This window comes from Pristiophorus japonicus, chromosome 21 (genome assembly GCF_044704955.1).
Source record: "Pristiophorus japonicus isolate sPriJap1 chromosome 21, sPriJap1.hap1, whole genome shotgun sequence".
In the NCBI taxonomy this organism is placed as follows: domain Eukaryota; kingdom Metazoa; phylum Chordata; class Chondrichthyes; family Pristiophoridae; genus Pristiophorus; species Pristiophorus japonicus.
Window position 1 is genome coordinate 3,408,333 of NC_091997.1, and position 23,070 is coordinate 3,431,402.

Here is a 23,070-nt window from a genome sequence, read left to right on the forward strand (position 1 = left end):
GGTCACAACAGTTTGAGCTTACAATGCAGTCTTGTGGATTTATTCTGAACATAACAGCAAGTTGTGAGTTTTTGTGCATGTGGAAACCCGCAAGTTCCGTGGCCTTTCTGAAGGATTATGACGGCGTACGTACAAGGACACCATGATTTCAGGGCCATTGATGAGGCCGTCGGTCAGTATATATATATATATATCAAGAGTGCAATAAATATGAAAATAATTCTGCAATTGAAGCTTGACTCATGTGCTAAACATTTGTGAAGCCTGCAGTATTAGTACAAAGTCAGATCAATGTTGTGGTAAAATTAAATTATGAGTCATTTCAACTGTAAAGGCTTTATTTTTTTATCCTGTGCAGTTGCACAAACCCACTCAAATTCCAGTTCCTAATTAAATGTTCCTTGCAGATTTCACAAATCTTCCTGTATTCCCTTGGTGGTTTTCCTGTGGCTCTCTAAGAGTGAAAAACACGTGAAGGAAAAAAATAGGATTGCCATATTTTGATAAGTAGTAATGAAATACAATTACTCCAACTTATTTGGATGAGTTCTCCTCATTAGCTGACAAATACCGGTTGTGCAATGTATTGAGAATAGCAATACATCTTCATCAAAGATGCATAAGGTTACAAAGATGGGGACGATGGGGAGTGGACGAGGGGGAGGTGGGGGGGTGGAGTGAGGCCACAAAGAGATTTATTGGAGTCACTGGGGGACCGGGATAGTTCACAGGCAGCAACATTTTGGATGAGCTGGATTTTACGAAGGGCACAGAATGGGAAGCCAGCCAGGAGAGCATTGGAATCGTCAATACGGAAGGCGGAATCCCGACTGGAGGGATTGAGAAATGGAGCTGCAGGAGAGATGGGCACAGATTGGGAGGCAACAACGTGTTCAAAGGAATGGTAAACCAAATTGACAGCTGCAGAAGAATCGTGGCAAATGGAGAGCCAAAGGTTAGGCAGTTGCGATTTTTAAAGTGCAGTTGTAAGTGACTTGGGGTAAAGGTTTTTCCAGGACTGGTCACAGAAGGAAGTCAGATAAAGTCAGTGAGTGATACAAGGAAGTGGTTGGCGATGGAATTGCCAGTGATCAGGAACATTGGAGTAAAAAAGCCACTGGATGTGGATATGTAGTAAGCCAGGAGAGTAATGTTGGTTGGGTTTGGGGATGGTGGCGAGGTGCCCTGTATACTCTGTGGTCATGTTGGTTGGGGTCGATGCCTCTTATGGCCAGTGGGTGGCTTGCTGCACTGAAGGAGTAGTTTGTGTTGAGTAGTTCTCCAACAAGAAGAACAACAACTTGAATTTATATAGCGCCTTTAATGTTGCAAAATGCCCCAAGATGCTTTTCAGGTGCGTTATAAAATTTGACACCGACCCACTTAGAGATATTAGTACAGGTTTGTTAGGAGAGAGAGGTAGGGAGTTGGATATGTTTAGGGAGGGAATTCCAGAAATTAGGGTTAAGGCAACTGAAGGCACGGTTGTCAATGGTGGGGGCGATGGAAATTGTGGATGTGCAAGAGGCCAGAATTGGAGCAGGCCGCAAACAGCCTGGTATTTTCCCAATTTCAAGTGGACGTCAAACATCACTCATTGCACTTCACCCACTGGGGCGGTGCATCTTCTTGTAGTAGTGAGAGTTGTCCTTGCTTGCTTCCTGTGGGGGCACCCTTTCTCTCCTGTGGCCATTTCCAGAAAGCACTGATTTGGGTCTTCAGGGATCATGAGACCAATCATGTTCCTTGTGATCTACCGGCCTGATGTCCTGAATGGCTGCAGCTCGGGACATGACCCTAATATGTGGAGGAGGGCAAAGGTCATGCAGCCAGACTCTAAACACCACCACCTGCAGAAAAATAAGTGAAAGCCAATTCAAGATTCACACATACTGCAACCCACACATGCTGCATACTTCCAAAGAACTGGAGTTAATTACAGCCCAGTACACAGGCCCCAGGATTGTCCCAGCCTAATTTCTAGTCATAGAGGCAGTATTCTATAAACAGAAGGCCGTTCAGCGGTATAGAATATCTGTCCAGCTCCCCTGATGAAACTTTTAAGTCACTTGAGAGCAATTATGCAATGCATTCTTTCCCCGAAGCATGCGAACATTCATTGCAAAACTATTAGTAAACATAGTTGGCAATACAGGCACGACACTCGTAAGGCCAATAAATTACAGTGTGCAAAGATTAGAGTATAGGCACTTATGAAGCTTTAGCCCCGGGACTGCTTAATCCTTACATCTATGTAATAAGAGACTAATTAGTGGAACATAGTTGGTGATCAGCCAATAGTGTGGAAGAAAAATAAGTATTCACAAATCGCTCACTTTTTCTTGGAAATTGAAAAGAGCCTCTTTTCTTCACCTGCTGACCCACATTATGTTTACAATCCTTCCAACCTTTCATTAACTCTAGAGTAGATAAGGCCAGCTCACATTCTATTGGTGATGTGCAGAAGCAGGAGGGAAAGGAGATTGAACCTTAGCCTAAGTAAGACGAGATTCACATGCACATATTTGCATGTTTCTGTTTATTTTTCAATGAGAAGAAAATATTGACCACACTTCCCACTCTCTAAAAGTAGATGTGCGTTTTTTGTGTCAAGCATATTACTTTAATTGAAAAACACAATTTTCAGTATCTAAAAGGATAATCAGGATGGTATCTTGATTTTGTGATGTATTTTGAAATCTTCGTAGGCAACAAAAACTCCTCATTATATTCAGGTCTACCAACAATAACTTGCATTTATATAGCGCCTTTACTTTAGTAAGACGTCCCAAGGTGCTGCACAGGAACGTTATCAAATAAAATTTGACACTGAGCCACATAAGGAAATATTAGGACCGGTGAACAAGTAGGTTTTAAGGCGTGTCTTAAAGGAGGAGATAGGGGTAGAGAGGCGGAGAGGTTGAGAGAGTGAATTCCAGAGTTTATAGTCTATCCTTAAATTACTCATTGCACACAGCTTGGGATTGTCACTGCAGCATTACAATTATTTGCTCCATTTTTAGTCTTGTATCGAACTTTGGTTCAGTTCCCCGGAACATTCCCTGGTCATGAGGCAGGTAGGCGATCAGCTTCGAAGCACTACTCAGCCACTAAAAGGAATGCAAGAGTGTCCCAGGACGACTTATTTTCTGATTTCTTGTATCCTTTGTGGGCTGCCTGACAATCTCTCAATGCCTTTTAGCTCTGCACCCAACAGAATCGAACCAGCCACATGTTGCGTTGCACTTACATACCCACGTCCTGTCAGTTTACTGTCACCTTCACGTTGTATAAACACTCTATGGATGATAGGCTCAAACTATTTGAATATTGGACCCTTTGAGTAGAAGCACTAAGACAGAGACTCCTTGATAATACATTTATAGAAAGGATATGGTCCGAAAAACAAAAACAAACGTGGAAGTATCTGTGAATCTTCAGTCATCTGATTTAATGGCTCAATTCAATAGAACATATATGGAATAGGATGGCACCATTCTGCCCATCTAAAGATCATGTGCAATTTTTCCTGCCATGGACTCAAAGCAATCTCCAGAGGGAACCAATCACAGGTAAACCTACAGAATATAAAGCTCTGAAATCCTCTCCAACTCCCTGGGGTACTCAAGTAACACTCCAGAATATTACGCTAACCATCTAAAGTATCCTTACAGGGAACCTATTCTTGGTTCCAATAGCACACCGTATTCTGTAAAGAAAGAAAACCTCGAACTGTTTTAAACAAAGAGTGTGTCCTATGCTTTTTATTAATGATGCACTCCAGTCCAACATTAGGAGAACCCAAAAGCCATAACTGTACAGGTACCTAAAATATTATTTGTCCCATAACTCATTTTATAATGAGACTATGAATAAACTGATGATGCTTTTGTTAATGTAAGAATGGGATTTTAACTGATAACTAATGGATGACACTGCAGGGCAAAAGAGTACAGGGGCATTATAGTTCACAGAGATGCATTGGTTTAAATCTTATTTATAAGTGGCACTTTTGGGTCTTATTGGGAATTTTGTGCCATTAAAATGAATGGGAAAAAGTTCATAGATGGAAATATTTTCAAGGGGATTAAGGCTATATATTTAAAGGTCGCAAAGATACTCAAATATTATATCTTGCATTCCATCAGTCTCAGAGCCTACTGTGGGCTCATATCACCTTATTGACACTCCAACATTTCCTTTCCAGTTGGTGATGAAAGCTGTCATGATCAGACAGGTTTAAATCTATGATAAACATTTTGCAAAATACTAACCCTTCATCAGACAATGCCTGTGTACAAATATTAATGTAGGCATTGCTTGTTGGAAAGGAGGATGCAGTCTTAACTGAAATCTACATTCCTTTAAGGGGAAGCTAGACAAGTAGATGAGGGAGAAAGGAATAGAAGGATGTGCAGATAGGATTCGATGAAGAGGGGTGGGAGGAGGCTCATGTGGAGCATAAACACGGCATGAACCAGTTGGGCCGAATGGCCTGTTTCTATCCTGTACATTCTACGTAATACTATGCAAGAAAAACTTGTTTCAATGAGGTTGCTGGAATTGATGCTTCACATCTGTACACATATTCGTGAGTGTCGAACTGCCACTTCAATAAATAAAAGCACTTTGGTTCCCTTGAGGACCCCTGGGGCATAAGTCACGCACAGTGCGGGTTGCCTGTTTCTTTGCTTAAAATTGTATGTAATTGCATCAAACACACAAATGCTTTAGGACATTTTTCCTACATTAAATATAAATACAAGCAGTGGTTGTTGTATTTGTGGCTGTGATTATGGTGGCTGTATGTGTGTTGAAAGTTCATTCTAATTAAGAGTTGCAACGTATCCCCGGCTAATCTTGCAACACGAACCATTTTTCTTTTCAAGTTGAAAGTGAACCTGGGGTCAAAAGCCATGCGTTATCTCCTCAACCATTCAAAGGCCGGAACCTTGTCAATGTGATAGGTGTCCTGACATTAACTACAATACTCCTTGCTCAACAAGGCTTCTGGGCACATAGACAAGCCACCACGATGCTTAGTAAAAGAGAGTTGCATGTTTATGGATATTTGCCTTCAGTAAACGTTATCCTGCAAAATGGGCCTTGGGCTTCACCGAAACTTTCCAGTTTAATAAAAAGATGCTCTACAGATCCAGTCTAAGGTTCACTATACCACATTCAATCAGCCCTCTCTCCAATGTCTCTCTCAAAATAAAAGAAAGCCTCCCGTTTCTGATTTTGGCTAACTTGCCCTGCCTCATCCTAACACAGCTTCTCTTCCACACATCAGATCTTGTTCATATCTTCACAGCTTGCCCCAGCTTATGTCTCCACCTCTGGATCAGACCAAGAAAAAAACCATAAAAATCAATGATTACTTGGGTAAATCAGGGATCTTGGCATTTCCTTCTTTGGTTGTGTGCCATTAACCTCATTATTTTTAAAGCTGTTAAATTTTCGGTTTCTCCCATTCTAATCATAATTCAATCCAGATTTGGAGACAAAACAATTTTTCGGTGCTATGCCGGCCCAACTTTCCACTTTTTTATCAAAATGGGCGAAAGCCTGCCATTTTGGGCGATATATGGGCACTAGCCCAGCGATGTGAAATGTAAAGTCTAGCCCTATTGGTCTTGCGACAATACTGTGCGTTGGTTCGTTACTCCATCCTTCCCTCTGTCCAACTGGCTATGGGTTTTGCTGGGGGCAGTACTCATCTCTTTCCTCCTTTCCTTTACTTATTCTTCAGAGAGAGAAAGTAGAAGATGATATTTGCATATGGAACTGGACAATAAAAATGTGTAATTAGCTTGCTGTATGGATGTTGGGAACATTACGGATGTTGGCAAAGCTCCAAAGGCTTTCTGTCGCTGGAAAGACAAGGAATGGAAAAAAGCAGGAGACTCAGCAAATCGGGAATTATGGTTGCAATTAGGACAAGAGGGACAAGCCTTGTTTCCCACTGATTAAAGTGAACCATCACAAGCAATCTGGGATAGAATATATATGTTCTCCAGAAGCCGCGTTATCCGGAATAGATTAAGGAGCTGTAGTGGTTGCAATATATTGCCATGAAAATCCTCATTAGCACATAGAACGTTCATGTAGTATCCTACATCACCACCAGATGTTGTTACCATATACTTTATAACTTCTTCAGTGCAGTGTTAAAGAATGCAATAGCCTCCCATGTGTTTGTAGTTTCTACTTGAAAGTTACATGCAAAAGGGGTTTTCTCTCAGGCTTTTAATATTCCACCATCTGGCACAAAGCCAAAATCTGTCCCACACACTCCTTACAAGAACAAAATCCAGTCTACACATTTTGGCCTGAATCGCAGGTCTTTAATATATCCAATACACACAATGCAATCACCCAAAGAATCATATTAAGAGCCACTGGTATCAGTGAGATTCCTTCATAGATTTATTTCTCAGAAGCATGTTCCTTCTTATGGAAGAAATTACAACTATGTTCTGAGACACCAAGGCCGCGATTTCGCCCACCGAGGCGAGTCTGCGGTCAGTAGCGAGGTCCCGGCCCACAGCCTGTTCAATCCCGCTCTCTACAAGTGATTTTACCTTGATTGGGCTTGTTAAGCCAGCCCAGCGAGGTTCCTGGCCAATTAAAAGGAAACGATCTGATGAGGTTATTTGATGATATATCGTCAGCTGGTTTCCTTAAAGGGCCATGTCCACATTGATTTTGACAGTTGTGCTGTCAGTGTTCTGCAGCATTGAGGTGCTGCAAACACTGATAAGAACTGCACAGAGGTGGATGGCTGCACCCAGGCTCTCCCATGACTGCCCCCAGATGCTAATGGAGGGAGTCACAGCACGCAGGGAGGTTTTCTGCCCTTCCAAAAGACCTTCCCTGGAGATCAACGCAAGCTGGTTGCAAATTGCACAGGAGAACACAAGCAGGGATGTCGTCAGGAGGACCAGGCTGCAGTGGTGCAAACCTTTCAATGATCTCAGTGGATCACAACATGTTACTGCAAAGCCACATTCAACCTCATCCTGCTGTGCCACTCATCACATCCCCATCACTCTGCCTTCCCTACCCTACCCCTACACATCCTTACTCACACAAACTTACCTCACACCTCCACCCATCCCCCTCTATCTACATTATCGGTTCCCCATCTCACTAGCCACCCCTCACACTCACCCTCATCCTTGTCCAATCATACCAACTAACAACACACAAGGGTTGGCACTTAGGTGTTTTATCCAATGTTCATGTAAAGTTTCTGTTAATGTGGTGTCAAACATTGAAACCTTCATTTTCAACACTTTGCGTTCTTGGACAGATTTGGGTGCACCTTTAGAAGTGGCTTAGTGAGTTGCAGTGAATGGTGAGACATAACAGTCCCCTCCGCAATGGGTGTGAAAGGAATGACTTGGACATTGTAGGGATGCTTTATGGTGTTGGAATGGGGTGGTGCCAACCTGGCACATCATGTGGCAGCCAGGGTGTACAGCGTCAAGTGAAGTAAATCTGGTCATGGTGAGGCCATCCCTGGCCTCCTGGACAGCAATGTGGTCAGGTGCTGATGCCCTGTGCAGCATTAGTTGATTGTGGAGAAGGTTGGTGTTGGTGCTGCTGGTGTGCCTGGTGATGTTGGTGTTGGGGCTGATCGTGGTGGGATTCTGAGGACCAAGGTTAGATTTTTTCAAGGGCACTGATGCTGATGGAATAGATGGCAGGTCAGGTTGAGATGACAGAAGCGATCTGTCAATGGTGAGAGAGGTTGTTCCAAGGACGTGACAGTGGATAGAGAGTTTACTCCAAATACTTCCAACCTGCATAAAGCTCAAATGTGTCTTCCAAATCCTGAAGGTTGCAGCTTCTGAGATTGGAAAGTGAACAGCTGTGAAATGGTAGCTTTTGTACCACATTTGCAGCAATCAACTATTCAGAGGAATGGATACTGATGGAACACCTGACCTTCTTGCCTGACTTAATCCCCGAGCGCCGTGAATCTCGTCAAAACCTGGAAAAATGGCAAGTACATTGTAAAATGGTGTTTTATTTTCTTTTAACAACCTCTTAATAATCTAAATTGTCTCCCTGACGCTTGGTGTTGGGTCTGTTCAGCGTTGATAGACCCAACCCCTGGGAGACTAGTGGGAAGGGGTTGACAGTGGGCTCTCGACCCGCTGTCAAACATTTCAATTTTGAGAGCTGACCCACCTCCAATCCCGCCCTCTCAGTGCCGGTAAAATTCCGGCCCAAGACTATGGTGTGCATCAAACAGAACCCTGTTGCCAGAAGGGCAGCTCCAAGGCAAGTCAGTGGTTTGTGCACTGATCTCTAGGACTAAGACTAAGGGAGTGAAGGGTTATGGGGAGCAGGCAGGGAAGTGGAGCTGAGCCCAGGATCAGATCAGCCATGATCTTATTAAATGGTGGAGCAGGCTCGAGGGGCCAAATGGCCTACTCCTGCTCCTATTTTTTACGTTCTTCTGTATGACTATCATACTCTCCTCTACCGACAGCAGCTTTTAGGAATTTGACATAAATATCAGCCACATCTGCTGTCCTACTAGTAGCTGGGTGGTGAAATGGGGACCCAATGTCAAGGACTGGATTACCAGGAGCTGCCCTTCTTGGTAAATGCTCAGGGATGACTCAAAGTAGGTCATGTGGATATCCCGATGACCCATGTGAGCACTGCATTTTGGAAAAAAGTGTTCCTGTATGCTAGCAGCCCTTGCCATTACACACAGACGTTACTGACCTCAATAATGGTTGTTGAGCAGATACACTTGTAGCCGCAAACCTAAAATAACATGCGATCTATCACAATCACAAACATCATGTAATTTTTAGTGGGAAATTTGTTCTAAGATGGCAACTAGATAACCTTTAGGGCAGAACACAGATTGAGATTAGATGGAACTTACAGAGTGGCTTATGTAATGATAACTGAAACTGGAAAACACAAAGGTCCTCTTCCCTTTGATCACAATTTATTTTAAACCAACGATCGTTTTCAAGAATGGTACTTGATGCATTCTGTCTACTGAATCACTGAAAGTAAAATTAGAGACACATACCAAAAGCAAGACAGTTACATCTGAATGAATTCTTGGAATGAGAATGAAAATAAGAGGTATGTGTTTGAACTGTTCTATTTGATGCAAGTTCTTTGATCGCGAGTATGTCATTGGTTTTCAGATCCAGACAATGGCCCTTTTGGACTCTACATTGAGTTGAACAGATTCAGATCATAACCACTGCTCCCATTTTCTCGGACAGCAGGAGCTGGTCACGGTTCCACTGTTGCCATTTACAGCTCCTTTAGACTCATCTTTTGTTTTGTTACTTGTCCCATTACCATAAGCATTACTTTTGCCTCACACCATCGTCCCTTTTGTCATTTAATCATTCCAGCCTTCCACCCTATCAGGGACCTTCCCTTCTGTTCTTTCCTCCCCCACTTTCCCTGCTTTTGCACTTGCTTATAAACTGTACATATCTAACTTCTTCCTGTTCTGACGAAAGGTCGTTGGCCTGAAACATTAACTCTGTTTCTCTCTCCACAGATACTGCCTGACCGGCTGAGTATTTCCATAAATTTCTGTTTTTATTTCAGATTTCCAGCATCCGCAGTATTTTGCTTTTAGGAACATTGGAACAGGAGTAGACCCTTCAGCTGCTGAAGCTTTTTCCACCATTCAATGAGATCATGGCTGATCTGTATCTGAATTTCATCCACCTGCCTTGGCTCCATATCTTTTTATATCCTTGTCTCGCAAAAATCTATCGATCTCGGATTTAAAATTACTAACTGAGTTAGCTCATCTGATTTTTAATGATCTGAATTTTCCAAAGCCTAATTCTCCCTCATCTTCAAATTAAACCTTTGACTGATACCTCCCGAGTCTCTGAATGTTTATTTCTCTCAAGCAAACTATTGCCATCGGAGTATTGAGAATGAATGGGAATGTGCTGATGTACTTCATATAACGTAGCATCTACAAAAATGATAGCCTTTGTCTGCTGCATTCATAATAAAGGATGAAACTAAGTACTGTGGACAATGAGCAAGTGTGACCTTAGCTTCTTCAATAAGACTCCAGAATGCTGGTACCTCGTGGGGGGCCTGCTTGTATACCGTGCTCCAGCAGGTAGGCCCTCTGGTGGTAGTGTAATACAGGGTGCAAGGGTTTAAATATATAACATTGTCAGTCTGTGCACTTGTACTCCACTGCTTTGTAGAAATGGAGCGCAGAGAATAAAATCAATCTTCAATCATAGAGTTCAAAAAAATTCTGAAACAAATAGAACTTTGTGTCATGTATCTTACATTATTATATATAACTGTATCCTAACATGCTATACATGACTGTAATAAGATATGACCTGTAACCACCAGCATACCTTACCACCAGGGGTGCACTTGCAAGAGACAGGTATATAAGGACAGGTCTCAGGCAAGCGCAGCATTCCAGAGCTGTGAAATAAAGGTGCAGGTCCAGAGTGACCTTGACTTCACTACATGCCTCGTGTGAATCTGTACTGAGGGGACAGGACTTTACAGTGGCGACGAGTTACGGGATTACAGAATCCACAGAATGGCGAACAACGGATCAGATGAAAAAGTACAATGCGGGAGACAATTGGGAGGACTTTATAGAAAGGCTCCAGCAAAGCTTTGTAACCAAAGACTGGTTAGGCGACGATAAGGCAGACAAGAGAAGAGCCCTTCTCTTGACCAGCTGTGGCTCGAAAACATACGCTTTAATGAAGGATTTGTTGGCACCCAAGAAACCAGCAAGCAAGTCTTTTGAAGAATTGAGCACACTGGTAAGAGACCACCTGAAGCCAGCGCGCAGCCTACACATGGCCAGACACAGGTTCTACAACTACAGATGCTGTGTGGGCCAGAGCATACCCGACTTCGTGGCGGAACTTCGGAGGTTGGCTAGTTTATGTGAGTTCTCCGATGAACGAGGAGAGAAATGCTGAGAGACTTTTTCATTGAAGGAATAGGCCACGCAGGCATATTCCGAAAGCTCATAGAGACCAAGAACCTGACCTTAGAGGCAGCAGCACTGGTTGCACAGACATTCTTGGTAGGGGAAGAAGAAACGAGGTTGATTTACAATGCAGGTACGACAACTAACGAAATATCGGAACAAGAAGATCACAGCACTAAACAAGCTGATACCCCCACACACAGACAAAACCGGGAGAACAAGCTCTCGACAGCAGGTAGAAGCCATCAAGGGCCACAGGAACGGCCGTTCACACCTCATCAACCCACAATGCGAGCAATCAACTACAAACTGAGAGAAGCTCAAGAGAGATCAGCCAGACGCAGCTCATTCTTTGGGAACACTTCAAACAATAGAACCGGTCTGTGGGGGTGGGCACTCGTCAAGGGGATATCGATTTCAGCAGGCTGTTTGCAGAAATTGTGAATATACAGGGCATTTGGCCCGCATGTGCAAAAAAACGGCAGCTCGGTTGGTATACGAATCGGATGGGTCGGAAAGCGGACCAGAAGATGGTGGGGACAGTACCCGGGACACCGGGTCAACACGATCAATGGCCGCTGCTCCTACAACAGGATGCCTCCTATAATGATGAGGGTCCTACTCAACGGGATATCTGTCAACATGGAGCTGGATACGGGAGCGAGTCAATCTCTCATGGGCACTCAACAATTTGAACAACTGTGGCCGCATAAAAGAGACAGACCAAAACTCACAAGGGTCGACACCACACTAAGGACCTATACCAAAGAAATCGTACCAGTCCTCGGCAGCGCCATGCTCTCTGTCACACACAAAGGGACAGTGAACCGACTTCCCCTGTGGATTGTCCCCGGAGACCCCCCAGCACTGCTGGGGAGAAGTTGGCTGGCAAAACTAAACTGGAAATGGGATGATGTCCATGCCATGTCATTAGAGGAACGGACCTCCTGCTCAACAGTTATAAAGCTATTTGAACATCTCTTTCAGCCAGGTGTGGGCACTTTCAAAGGGACCAAAGTCAAAATCTACATCACACAGGATGCTAGACCGGTCCATCACAAGGCCAGAGCTGTACCCTATGTGATGAGGAAAAAGATTGAACACGAACTAGACAGGCTTCTGCGGGAAGGCATTATATCACCTGTGGAATTTAGCGACTGGGCAAGTCCCATCGTCCCAGTCATGAAGCCTGATGGATCCGTACGAATCTGTGGGGACTACAAATCTACCATAAACAGAGTCTCCCTCCAGGACCAGTACCGCTGCCCAGAGCGGAGGACTTATTTGCCACATTGGCTGGAGGTAAACTTTTCTCAAAATTAGATCTCACATCTGCGTATATGACGCAAGAATTGACCGAGGAATCCAAGCTACTCACCACCATCAACACACATCGAGGCCTTTTCATGTACAATCGATGCCCATTCGGCATCAGGTTGGCAGCTGCCATATTCCAGCGCAACATGGAGAGTCTGCTCAAGTCCATCCCAGGGACGGTTGTATTTCAAGACGACATACTTATCACGGGCAGGGACACCGACTCCCATCTCCGTAATTTGGAGGAAGTACTAAAGCGGTTGGATCGGGTAGACCAACGAGTCAAGAAATCCAAGTGCCCGTTTCTCGCACCCGAGTTTGAATTTTTGGGCAGAAGGATTGCCGCTGATGGAATCCACCCAACAGAGTCCAAAACAGAAGCAATTCGCCTGGCACCCAGGCCCCGGAATGTCTCAGAACTGCACGCCTTTCTCGGGCTACTCAATTAATTTGGGAACTTTATGCAGAACTTAAGCACGCTGCTGGAGCCTCTCCACGTGCTACTCAGGAAGGGGTACGATTGGTTTTGGGGGGACGCTCAGGAACGCGCCTTCAATAAGGCACGCAACCTTCTGTGTTCCAACAGTGTTTTGACTTTCTTTGATCCAGGTAAAAAGCTAGTTCTCACATGCGATGATTCAGCGTATGGGGTCGGGTGCATTTTGCAACATGTCAATAGTGCGGGCAAATTACAACCCATAGCTTATGCCTCCAGGTCACTTTCACGGGCGGAGCGTGGGTACGGAATGTTAGAGAAGGAGGTGCTCGTATGCGTGTACGGTGTCAAAAAGATGCACCAATACGTTTTTGGGGCCAAGTTCGCGTTAGAAACCGACCACAAGCCCCTCACGTCCCTCCTTTCCGAGAGCAAGGCAATAAACGTCAACGCTTCGGCGCGAATTCAACGGTGGGCACTCATGCTGGCGTCCTACGACGACACAATAAGGCACAGACCAGGTACAGACAACTGTGCCGACGCGCTCAGCAATGCCCCCAGGGAGGCTCCACTGAGCCCCTGGCCCTGGCCTACCAAACCGTGGTCGCGGGTGCACGTAGACTATGCAGGCCCATTCATGGGCAAAATGTTCCTCGTAGTTGTAGATGCATTTTCAAAGTGGATCGAATGCACCATTTTAAACCACTGTGGAGAGCCTCGCAACCATGTTTGCAACGCATGGAATCCCTGACATATTGGTCAGTGACAATGGTCCATGCTTCACCAGCGCAGAATTCCAAGACTTTATAATTGACCACGGCATAAATCACGTCAAGATAGCACCGTTCAAGCCGGCCTCCAACGGCCAGGCGGAGAGAGCAGTGCAAATCATTAAACAAGGCATGCTTAAAATCCAAGGTCCCACGCTGCAGGGTCGCCTGTCGCGACTGCTGCTGGCATACAGATCTCGTCCGCACTCACTGACTGGGAACTCCCCGCGCAACTGTTGATGAAAAGGACTTTAAAAACAAAGCTCTCATTAATCCTCCCAGACATGCACGAAATCGTTGAGGCAAAGCGCCGTAAGCTGACTGAGTACCATGACAGAAATTCGAGGGGGAGATGGAATGAGATAGGGGACAAAGTGTTTGTACTAAACTATGGCAGGGGTCCCAAATGGCTTGCAGGGACAGTAACGGGCAAGGAAGGAAACAGGCTACTGGTAGTACAAATGGACAATGGCAAAACCTGCCGGAGGCATGTAGACCAAGTCAAAAGCAGATTTACCAACAACACTGTGGAACCAGAGGCAGACTACAATGTGGAACTCATACCACACCTGGTGGACAGACAGAGGGAACAACCTGAGGAAAGGGCAATCCCAACAGACAGCCCAGGCGAGTCAACAACAATCACACCAATCGAAACAGACAGCCCAGGTGAGATACCAATAACCACAGCCAAAGAAAAACAGACACCAAGGCAAACAACTGAACCACAACTCAGACGCTCCACGCGAGAGCGTAGACCACCTGAGAGACTGAACCTATAAAGACAATAAGACCTTGGGGGAGGGCGATGTCATGTATCTTACATTATTATATATAACTGTATCCTAACATGCTATACATGACTGTAATAAGATATGACCTGTAACCTCCAGCATACCTTACCACCAGGGGTGCACTTGCAAGAGACAGGTATATAAGGTCAGGTCTCAGGCAAGTGCAGCATTCCAGAGCTGTGAAATAAAGGTGCAGGTCCAGAGTGACCTTGACTTCACTACATGCCTCGTGTGAATCTGTACTGAGGGGACAGGACTTTACACTTTGGTGCACAACTACCCTCAGGTCAGACTGCGAAAGAATAACAGTGTAGAAAACCTTCAGCCACATCTCTCAGTCCCAAACACAAAGCAACGTCAAACAAAACATGAAGGGACTTGGTGCCAAAATGTATTAAAAATGATGTGTCCTTTCAGCTCTAGGGCTTGGGTTTGAATTAAAATCTTCTCTCTCTTTCTCTGACGCAGAGTGCGGGGGCAATGCACTTTCATCCTCAAAGGACCAGAAGTTTTACATCAAATTTGAACAGTTAAACGTAACTGGTTTTACTTTCATTGGCCCCTCACCACTGGTACTGTCTTTAAACTCAACTGAAAACATAACTGGTAAGGATCTTGAGTTCAAGATATTTATTTTGTAATGTCAACAACAACTTGCATTTATATAGCATCCTTAATCTAGTAAAACGTCCCAAGGTGCTTCACAGGAGTGCAATCAAACATAAACATTGAAACCGAGTGAAAGAAGGAGGTATTAGGACTGGTGGTGAAAAGCTTCATCAAAGAATTAGGTTTTAAGGAGCTGCTCAAAGGAGAAGAGGAGGAAAGGTTTAGGGAAGGAAATCCAGATCTTCGGGGCTAGACTGCTGACAGCATGGCCGCCAATGGTGGGGCGAAGGAAGGCGAGGATGCACAAGAGGCCAGAATTGGAGGAATGCAGAGTTCACGGAGCGATGCAAGACTGGAAAAGGTTGCAGAGATAGGGAGCGGTGGGGCCAAGGAGGGATTTAAACACAAGTATTAGTATTTTTAATTTGAGGCTATGGTGGACTGGGAGCCAAAGTAGGTCAGCGAGCACAGTGGTGATGGGTGAACGGGACTTGAAGCGAGTGAGGATATGGGCAGTAGAGTTCTGGATAAGCTCAAGTTTATGGAGGGTGCAAGATGGGAGGACGGCCAGAAGCGGGTTGGAATAGTTGAGTCTGGAGGTAACAAAATCAGGGCAGATGGGCTGAGTCAGGGCAATATTACGGAGATGGAAGTAGGTGGTCTTAGTGATGGAGAGGATATGGGATCGGAATCTCAGCTCAGGGTCAAATAGGACGGTGAGGTTGCGAACAGTCTGGTTCAGCCTGAGACAGTAGCCAGGGAGGGGAGTGGAATCGGTGGCTAGGGAACGGAGTTCATGGCAGGGGCCAAAAACAATGGCTTCGGTCCTCCCAACATTTCACAATTTACCTAAGAATAAAGGTAATTTGAAAAAATTGACATGTGGATGCCGAAAATTTACGGTGACTGTATTGGAAAAAAAGTAAATTCTGTTGAGTGACTGAAGTTTCGATGATTCAGTTTCTCCACTGTGGGTGGGAATACCAGGCACATATACAAAAGGCAATTGAAGTTTATTTTGCAAGGAAGAAATCTTCAATAATATGCTCTCCTTTGATATTTCTAGTAAGTATACCAAGAGCCAGAGTTCTTGATCAGCAAGAATCCTGAGGGAGACAATCTAATTCTCAATATTGCAAGATGCAATGCACAGTTTTCAAAGTGTAAAATATAACATCTTTCTTATGCTGTGGATCATCTACTTATAGCGGCAAGAGATCAGAGGAATCAGATTAAAGTTCCAAAACCTTTTAAGTCCTATTTTGTCTTTCATATTATGCTAAAAGGAAGATCTGACATTATTTTATTTAATTTATTTTTCTTTTATCGAAGTAAGCCAATGCACGAACTATTTTTTGTCAAAACAGAAAGGAATTGAAATTTGTATTTCAGTTTTAAAACAGTCAGGTGCGTGTGCCTTGTGTTATGTGCCTTCAGCGACTGTGTATCGCCCTGCCCCCAGCAACTCCCCCACTCCCCCTCCATCACTCCCATACGCAGCAACATCCTCCTTTCCTTGCAAGAAGGTTATCTCCAAATCACAATGAGCAATGTCACAGGAGGGCTACTAGTGTTTCAACAAAGGGCAAGCCAGCTCATCATCCAATAAATAATGTGACTTGGTGTCAAAAGTGGGAGAGTGGCGTTTCGCAGCTTGCTGTCTACAAAATATAATTTAGAGGATGGCGTACTTTTTTTGGCTATTGAATTGGTTGGTGACAATGTTTGGGAATGGAATACGATCACACGTCCTGTGCCCAGTGCCAGCCTTGAGCACTCTCATGGCAGGTCTAACAGAGGTCAAACATGTAATAAATATGTCTCAAAAACATACTTTATCTCCAACCCCCAATCTCAGAAGACCATACGCCCACCAGGAACTGGGTTGAGACAACCCAGACTTATTTCGCGCAAGGTGCTTACGACTGGTGGAGACCGGAAACTTTCACTCAGCAGCACTGGCTGGATTCAAATTGAAATCCAAGAGCTGAAATGATAGTATTGCAATATACTACACCATCCAGTTCCCCACGTATTTATAATTAGTTAAGATAACTTTAAGTTACATGGATGGTTGTGCTCAAAATACATCAAATTTACAAGAAGGAAACAGGCCATTCGGGCCAACCAGCCCATGTCGGAGTTTAGTGTCCACATGAACAAATAGTCCTAATCATATTTACTCACCCTGTTCCAATATCCTTGCAACTTCTTTTTCTTCATCCACCTACCCAATCTAATCATGAATATTTTCATAGTTTTTGCCTCAACCACTAACCCTGGAAGTGAATTCCAAAGCCTCACAATTCACTGTATGAAGAAGTTTCTCCCGACCCCTGTTTTAAATCTCTTACACTTAATCTTGTAACTATGGCCTCTTGGTCCTGACTACAGCTCAAACAACACTCAAGAAGCTCAACACCATCCAGGACAAAGCAGTTTGTTTGATCGACAGCCCATCCACCACTTTAAACGTACACACCCTCCATCAACGATGCATCGTGGCTGCAGTGTGTACTATCCACAGGATGCACTGCAGCAACTCGCCACTGCTTCTTCAACAGCACCTCCCAAACCCGCGACCTCCAGGACCTAGAAGGACAAGGGCATCAGGTGCATGGGAACACCATCGTCTCAAAGTTCCCCTCTAAATCACACACCATGCCGACTTGGACATATATTGCCATTCCTTCATCGTCGCTGAGTCAAAATCCTGGAACTCCCTCCCTCAGCACTGTGCGAGTACATTTACCACACGGACTGCAGCCAGTCAATAGGCTAACCACCACCGCCTCAAGGACAACTAGGGATGGACAGTAAATACTGGCTCTGTCAGCGATGCCCATATCCTGAGTATGAATTGAAAAAAACTATTTGCTTCCATCTACCCTATCCCATGGCACTATTTTGAGGAAAAGCCGAGGAGTTCTTCCTGGTGTCCTGGCCAATATTTATCCCTCAACCAACATCATAAAGTAAATGATCTAGTCATTAGTGCATTGCTGCTATTGGGAGCTTGTTGAGTGCAAATTGGCTGCCATGTTTCCTACATTACAACAGTGACTACACTTCAAAAGTACTTCATTGGCTGTAAAGTCCTATGGTTATGAAAGATGCCATATAAATGCAAGTCTTTCTTTTCCTTCTCTCTTTCTCTCCCTCCCTCCCTTCTTCCTTCCTCCCTTTCTCTGTCCCAGGGTAACATTAGCCTGCTGACATTTAAGGGCCGAAATTCAGCCTCCCTAAAGGCCTCTTACCGCCAGAAAGCGGAGGCCAAGCGGTGGAGTCCGGTGGCCGCCGATTTGCGGTCGAATGGCCGCCGACAGCGAAACTCACCTTTGGGGAGTTTTCCAGCTGTCATGTATGTACATTCGGTTTGTAGCCACCAGATGGCATCATTGTTGGAGGCCACTGAGCAGCACACACATGGTGCTGCTCAGGTATAAAAGGCCAGCCATTTTGAGAGTCAGGCACTTTGGGCCTAAATAAAGCAGAGCCAAGGTTGTATCTTGCTTAGTTAAACATTACTCAGTTTGAACCTGTATTGCACACATAACACCGGCAGTTCCCACTTCTGCCCCGCTGCTGCCGACCCGTCCTGTGCATCATCAAAGAGCGCACCGCTGATCGCCCACACCTCCAGCAAAATTTAGCTCCAAAAATCTTTGACCTGCCGCGCGGTGCCTCCGACAGCTTTTTCTATCGGGTGCAACTTGCTTTCAGTGTGTGAGCCATGGCAACACGGCGACCCTTCAAGGGGAGGGCCCACTGCTGTGGCTGCCAGGGTTTTTTTTGTCAGCCAACTGCGAGGTTGGGCCGACAATTATGCCCCCGTGTTCGACTGGGCCACCAGGTGCAGGGTCGCTGGCCCGGCCAAAACCTTCCCTGGTGGCCCAGTGGGCCGAAGTTTTAAAATGCCGAAGGCTCTCCCCTTTAAGTGATGGGGAGAGACGTGGTGATGCACACGCGTCATGACGTCATCACCGCTCCGCTGACAGTGGCGGTGACTCTGTCCCGCCTCCACTTTCGCCCCTCTTGTTAGCGATCTGCTGCTTACCGCCCGACTTCCGCCACCATTATGACCGACTTCCGGTCCGCCTGGAAAAAAAGACAAAGAGCTGAATTTACCGCAAGAGGTGACCTCATCCGACGCAGCGGAAGAAACACTTCAAGGGTGGATGGTGTGACCCGATGGTGCGAATGGTGACAGATTAGGAAAAGGGGAGGTGCAACGAGACCTGGGTGTCATGGTACATCAGTCATTGAAGGTTGGCATGCAGGTACAGCAGGCGGTTAAGAAAGCAAATGGCATGTTGGCCTTCATAGCGAGGGGATTTGAGTACAGGGGCAGGGAGGTGTTGCTACAGTTGTACAGGGCCTTGGTGAGGCCACACCTGGAGTATTGTGTACAGTTTTGGTCTCCTAACTTGAGGAAGGACATTCTTGCTGTTGAGGGAGTGCAGCGAAGGTTCACCAGACTGATTCCCGGGATGGCGGGACTGACATATCAAGAAAGACTGGATCAACTGGGCTTGTATTCACTGGAGTTCAGAAGAATGAGAGGGGATCTCATAGAAACGTTTAAAATTCTGACGGGTTTAGACAGGTTAGATGCAGGAAGAATGTTCCCAATGTTGGGGAAGTCCAGAACCAGGGGTCACAGTCAAAGGATAAGGGGTAAGCCATTTAGGACCGAGATGAGGAGAAACTTCTTCACCCAGAGAGTGGTGAACCTGTGGAATTCTCTACCACAGAAAGTTGTTGAGGCCAATTCACTAAATATATTCAAAAAGGAGTTAGATGTAGTCCTTACTACTAGGGGGATCAAGGGGTATGGCGAGAAAGCAGGAATGGGGTACTGAAGTTGCATGTTCAGCCATGAACTCATTGAATGGCGGTGCAGGCTCAAAGGGCCGAATGGCCAAATCCTGCACCTATTTTCTATGTTTCTATGTTTCGGGCGAGGGTGAATTTCGGCCCCTTACTATCCTGTCCCACATATGGTGAACGGCCGCCTCGGTGAGGTGTGGCAGGGCTGCCTGCAATCATACGGTGCTGAGGGAAACCAAAAATCACGGTTGGGAATGTGAGGCTAGGAGGGGGTGGGTGAGGGGGAGGTGTTGTGGAGGGGAAATCAAGACTCTGAAACAACATCGTGCATAAGTTTATGCTGCAGGAGATGTAACCGCTTAAACGAGTTGTCTATTTACGACTGTCTAAAGATCAGATTTGCATTATAAAACATATTTTTGCACAACTGTTACTTTATGAGTCTGATTTATAACAGTAACAACAGTTAAGGGTATTCACACGAGGGGTTTTGCCAAACACAACAATAGCAAAGTGTATTATGACTCAGAATCAACTATTCTGAAGTTTTACTCATTTACATAGATCTGTAAATGAGATGCTGGGTTGCAAGCAGACTATTGAACCTGAACACTGAGCATAAAACTCAAGGGCTCAGGTTCAAAATAAATTGGCCTCAAAAAAGTCTCAGGGCCTTAATTCCCCTGATCAGCAGGGCTCCCGCTGGGAGTGTGATGGGATCCCCAGCCACTGCTCTGATCCCTGCCTTATTTTGCTGCATCCCAGTTAATTACGTATGCAAGGCAGGCTATAAGTCTGCCACTGTGTGTCCTGAGGTTATGCAGTTGCTTAAAGGGGCAGGCCAGAAACAGAATTAGGAATGACTCCTCCTGAAATAATGCTTGCGGCAGGGAGCAGAAGAGCGCCACAAATTGAAAAATACGGAGGACAGCCCTGATATTCATGCTCAGTCGCAGCTTGGATCCCTTCACCTAAAGACATCGAATGCCTCCTCTGTGAGGTTGCCATTCCTTAAAGGTGAATCTGGGGCGGTGACCAAGGAAAATGGAATGCTGGACGACCGAGGGAAACGGAATGCTGGATGAAATTGTGCCTTCTCGATGTGATTTACATACAGTGGGTTTGGGGCTGAAAACATGTGGCTAATTTTAGGGATGGGATTCAATGGGAGGCCTTCCCATGCCATTTTCGGCCCCTGTGGTATTGAGGAAAATCCAGATGGAGAGCTTCAAATACATTTTTTCTGCCCCACTCCCTCCCAGAGTATGGCTATGTGAAACAGAGTCCCAGCAAAAACCGTTAAGTCTGGTCCGATTAACTCCTTTAAAAAGGAGGTGGGTAAATATCTGGTTGTGAATGGAGTTGGTGGTAATAAAGATAAGCAAAATGATCAAATATTCCATTGAAACATAGAAATATAGAAAGTAGGTGCAGGAGTAGGCCATTCGGCCCTTCGAGCCTGCACCACCATTCAATAAGATTATGGCTGATCATTCACCTCAGTGCCCCTTTCCTGCTTTCTCTCCATACCCCTTGATCCCTTTAGCCATAAGGGCCATATTTAACTCCCTTTTGAATATACCCAATGAATTGGCACCAACAACTCTCTGCGGTAGAGAATTCACAGGTTTACAACTCTCTGAGTGAGGTTTACAACTCTCTGAGTGAAGAAGTTTCTCCTCATCTCAGTCCTAAAGAGCTTACCCCTTATCCTTAGACTATGTTCCCTGGTTCTTGTTCTGGACTTCCCCAACATCGGGAACATTCTTCCTGCATCTAACCTGTCCAGTCCTGTCAGAATTTTGTATGTTTCTATGAGATCCCCTCTCATCCTTCTAAACTCCAGTGTATAAAGACCCAGTCGGTCCAGTCTCTCCTCATATGTCAGTCCTGCCATCCCGGGAATCAGTCTGGTGAACCTTCGCTGTACTCCCTCAATAGCAAGAATGTCCTTCCTCAGATTAGGAGACCAATTGACACAATTGTTGGCAGGTGGGGAATATTGTCCAGAAGAGGTGAGGTTGGGGTTAAATAGATGTGAGGCTAGATGAACATTCTGGAGTTTTGCTTGATTATCTTCAGGGGATTAGTGAGTTTTCATGAAGAATTTTTTCTCAGGAGATTATTTTTATATATGTTGGGTAGAGTCCGTGATTGGGCAAATTGCACATGGCCTGTGGAAGGAATAGGCTTTGATAGTTCGAATGGCCTTTTCTTATTCCGTTCTTTTGTATGTTATATCTCTTTCAGAAGAGCTTCAAATATGGAGCATAACTAAATTCCCTGATGCCTATGACAGCCATCTGAAAGATGAAGTGAAGTTAAATAAAATACTCAAGATTCCCCCGATGGTCCATTAGACAAAGCATCCACTGGTGCAGCACTGAGCTGCACAAGCCAGAAGATTTGAGATTTAATTTCCTGGGTGAGAAATTCAGTTAGGTATTGCCACCCGGAGTGGCGGTAAAGCGTCGCTCATGGCTTAACACCCAGCCACGGAGATTTTAATGGCACCCGGAAACTTTGGTTGACTTTTACCGGTGGCGCCAACAGTTATTACCTCACCGTCTAACGCCAGCCAGATCATGACGTCAGTATGCGCGCAACGTCCCGCTAGTGCCCTGGACACGAATGTCGGTATGTGCGCCTCCGAGCTTCCCTTCGCGTTTGGCGTTGCTGCGGGCCACTGGATCCAGGAACCTCAGACTCGTCAAACCCCAGGAAGATCGGCTCGTCCTGGATGGATGGATCCTGACAGACTGGCGTAGAACTGTCGTCTCCTTCCTCCTCGCCTCCCCCGTCTACAGAGTGCCTCTCCAACCTGTGAAGCCTTCTTAAATACCTGTGCTCCTAAGGGATTATGGGATCCCTTGGGACTCCGGGGAATGAGCCCTCTGGTGGCAGTACAGAATAAATACAAGTCCACATATATAACAACATTCCCCCCCAAAGTCAATAGTGTAACTATTTACAATGTGAGTCTATCTAGGGCCCTTCTTGCCCTGGTTGATCGTCTCGGTGTGAAAGCTGGTGTTGTTGAATCATTTCTTGGGCCCTCGCTGGGCTGCTGTGCAGCTGGCCTTGCTGGGCTGCCTGGTATGTTGGGCCCCGATGGGCTGCTGTGGATGATGGGTTCTGCTTCGTGGTCAACCGTGGTGTCGGTTGCCACTGGTGCGTGTATTGGGGGATCAAAAAAGGTAGGGTCCAAGGTGGGTTGCTCAGGGTAGTCCGTGAATCTGAGTTTGATTTGGTCCAAGTGTTTCCGGTGAATGAGTCCATTTGAAAGTTTGACCCGAAACACCCTGCTCCCCTCTTTGGCCACGA

General features: G+C 45.4%; 1 long non-coding RNA gene across 1 annotated transcript in view; it reads right to left on the reverse strand.

Moving 5' to 3' along the window:
* Positions 1–1,344: 1,344 nt before the first annotated feature.
* The window catches only part of LOC139233583 (uncharacterized), an 83,159-nt gene continuing 61,433 nt past the window's right edge, over positions 1,345–23,070 (reverse strand). Inside the window, exon 3 of the long non-coding RNA XR_011588184.1 lies at positions 1,345–1,850. This is a non-coding gene — a long non-coding RNA (uncharacterized lncRNA). The remainder of the gene's footprint in view (positions 1,851–23,070) is intronic.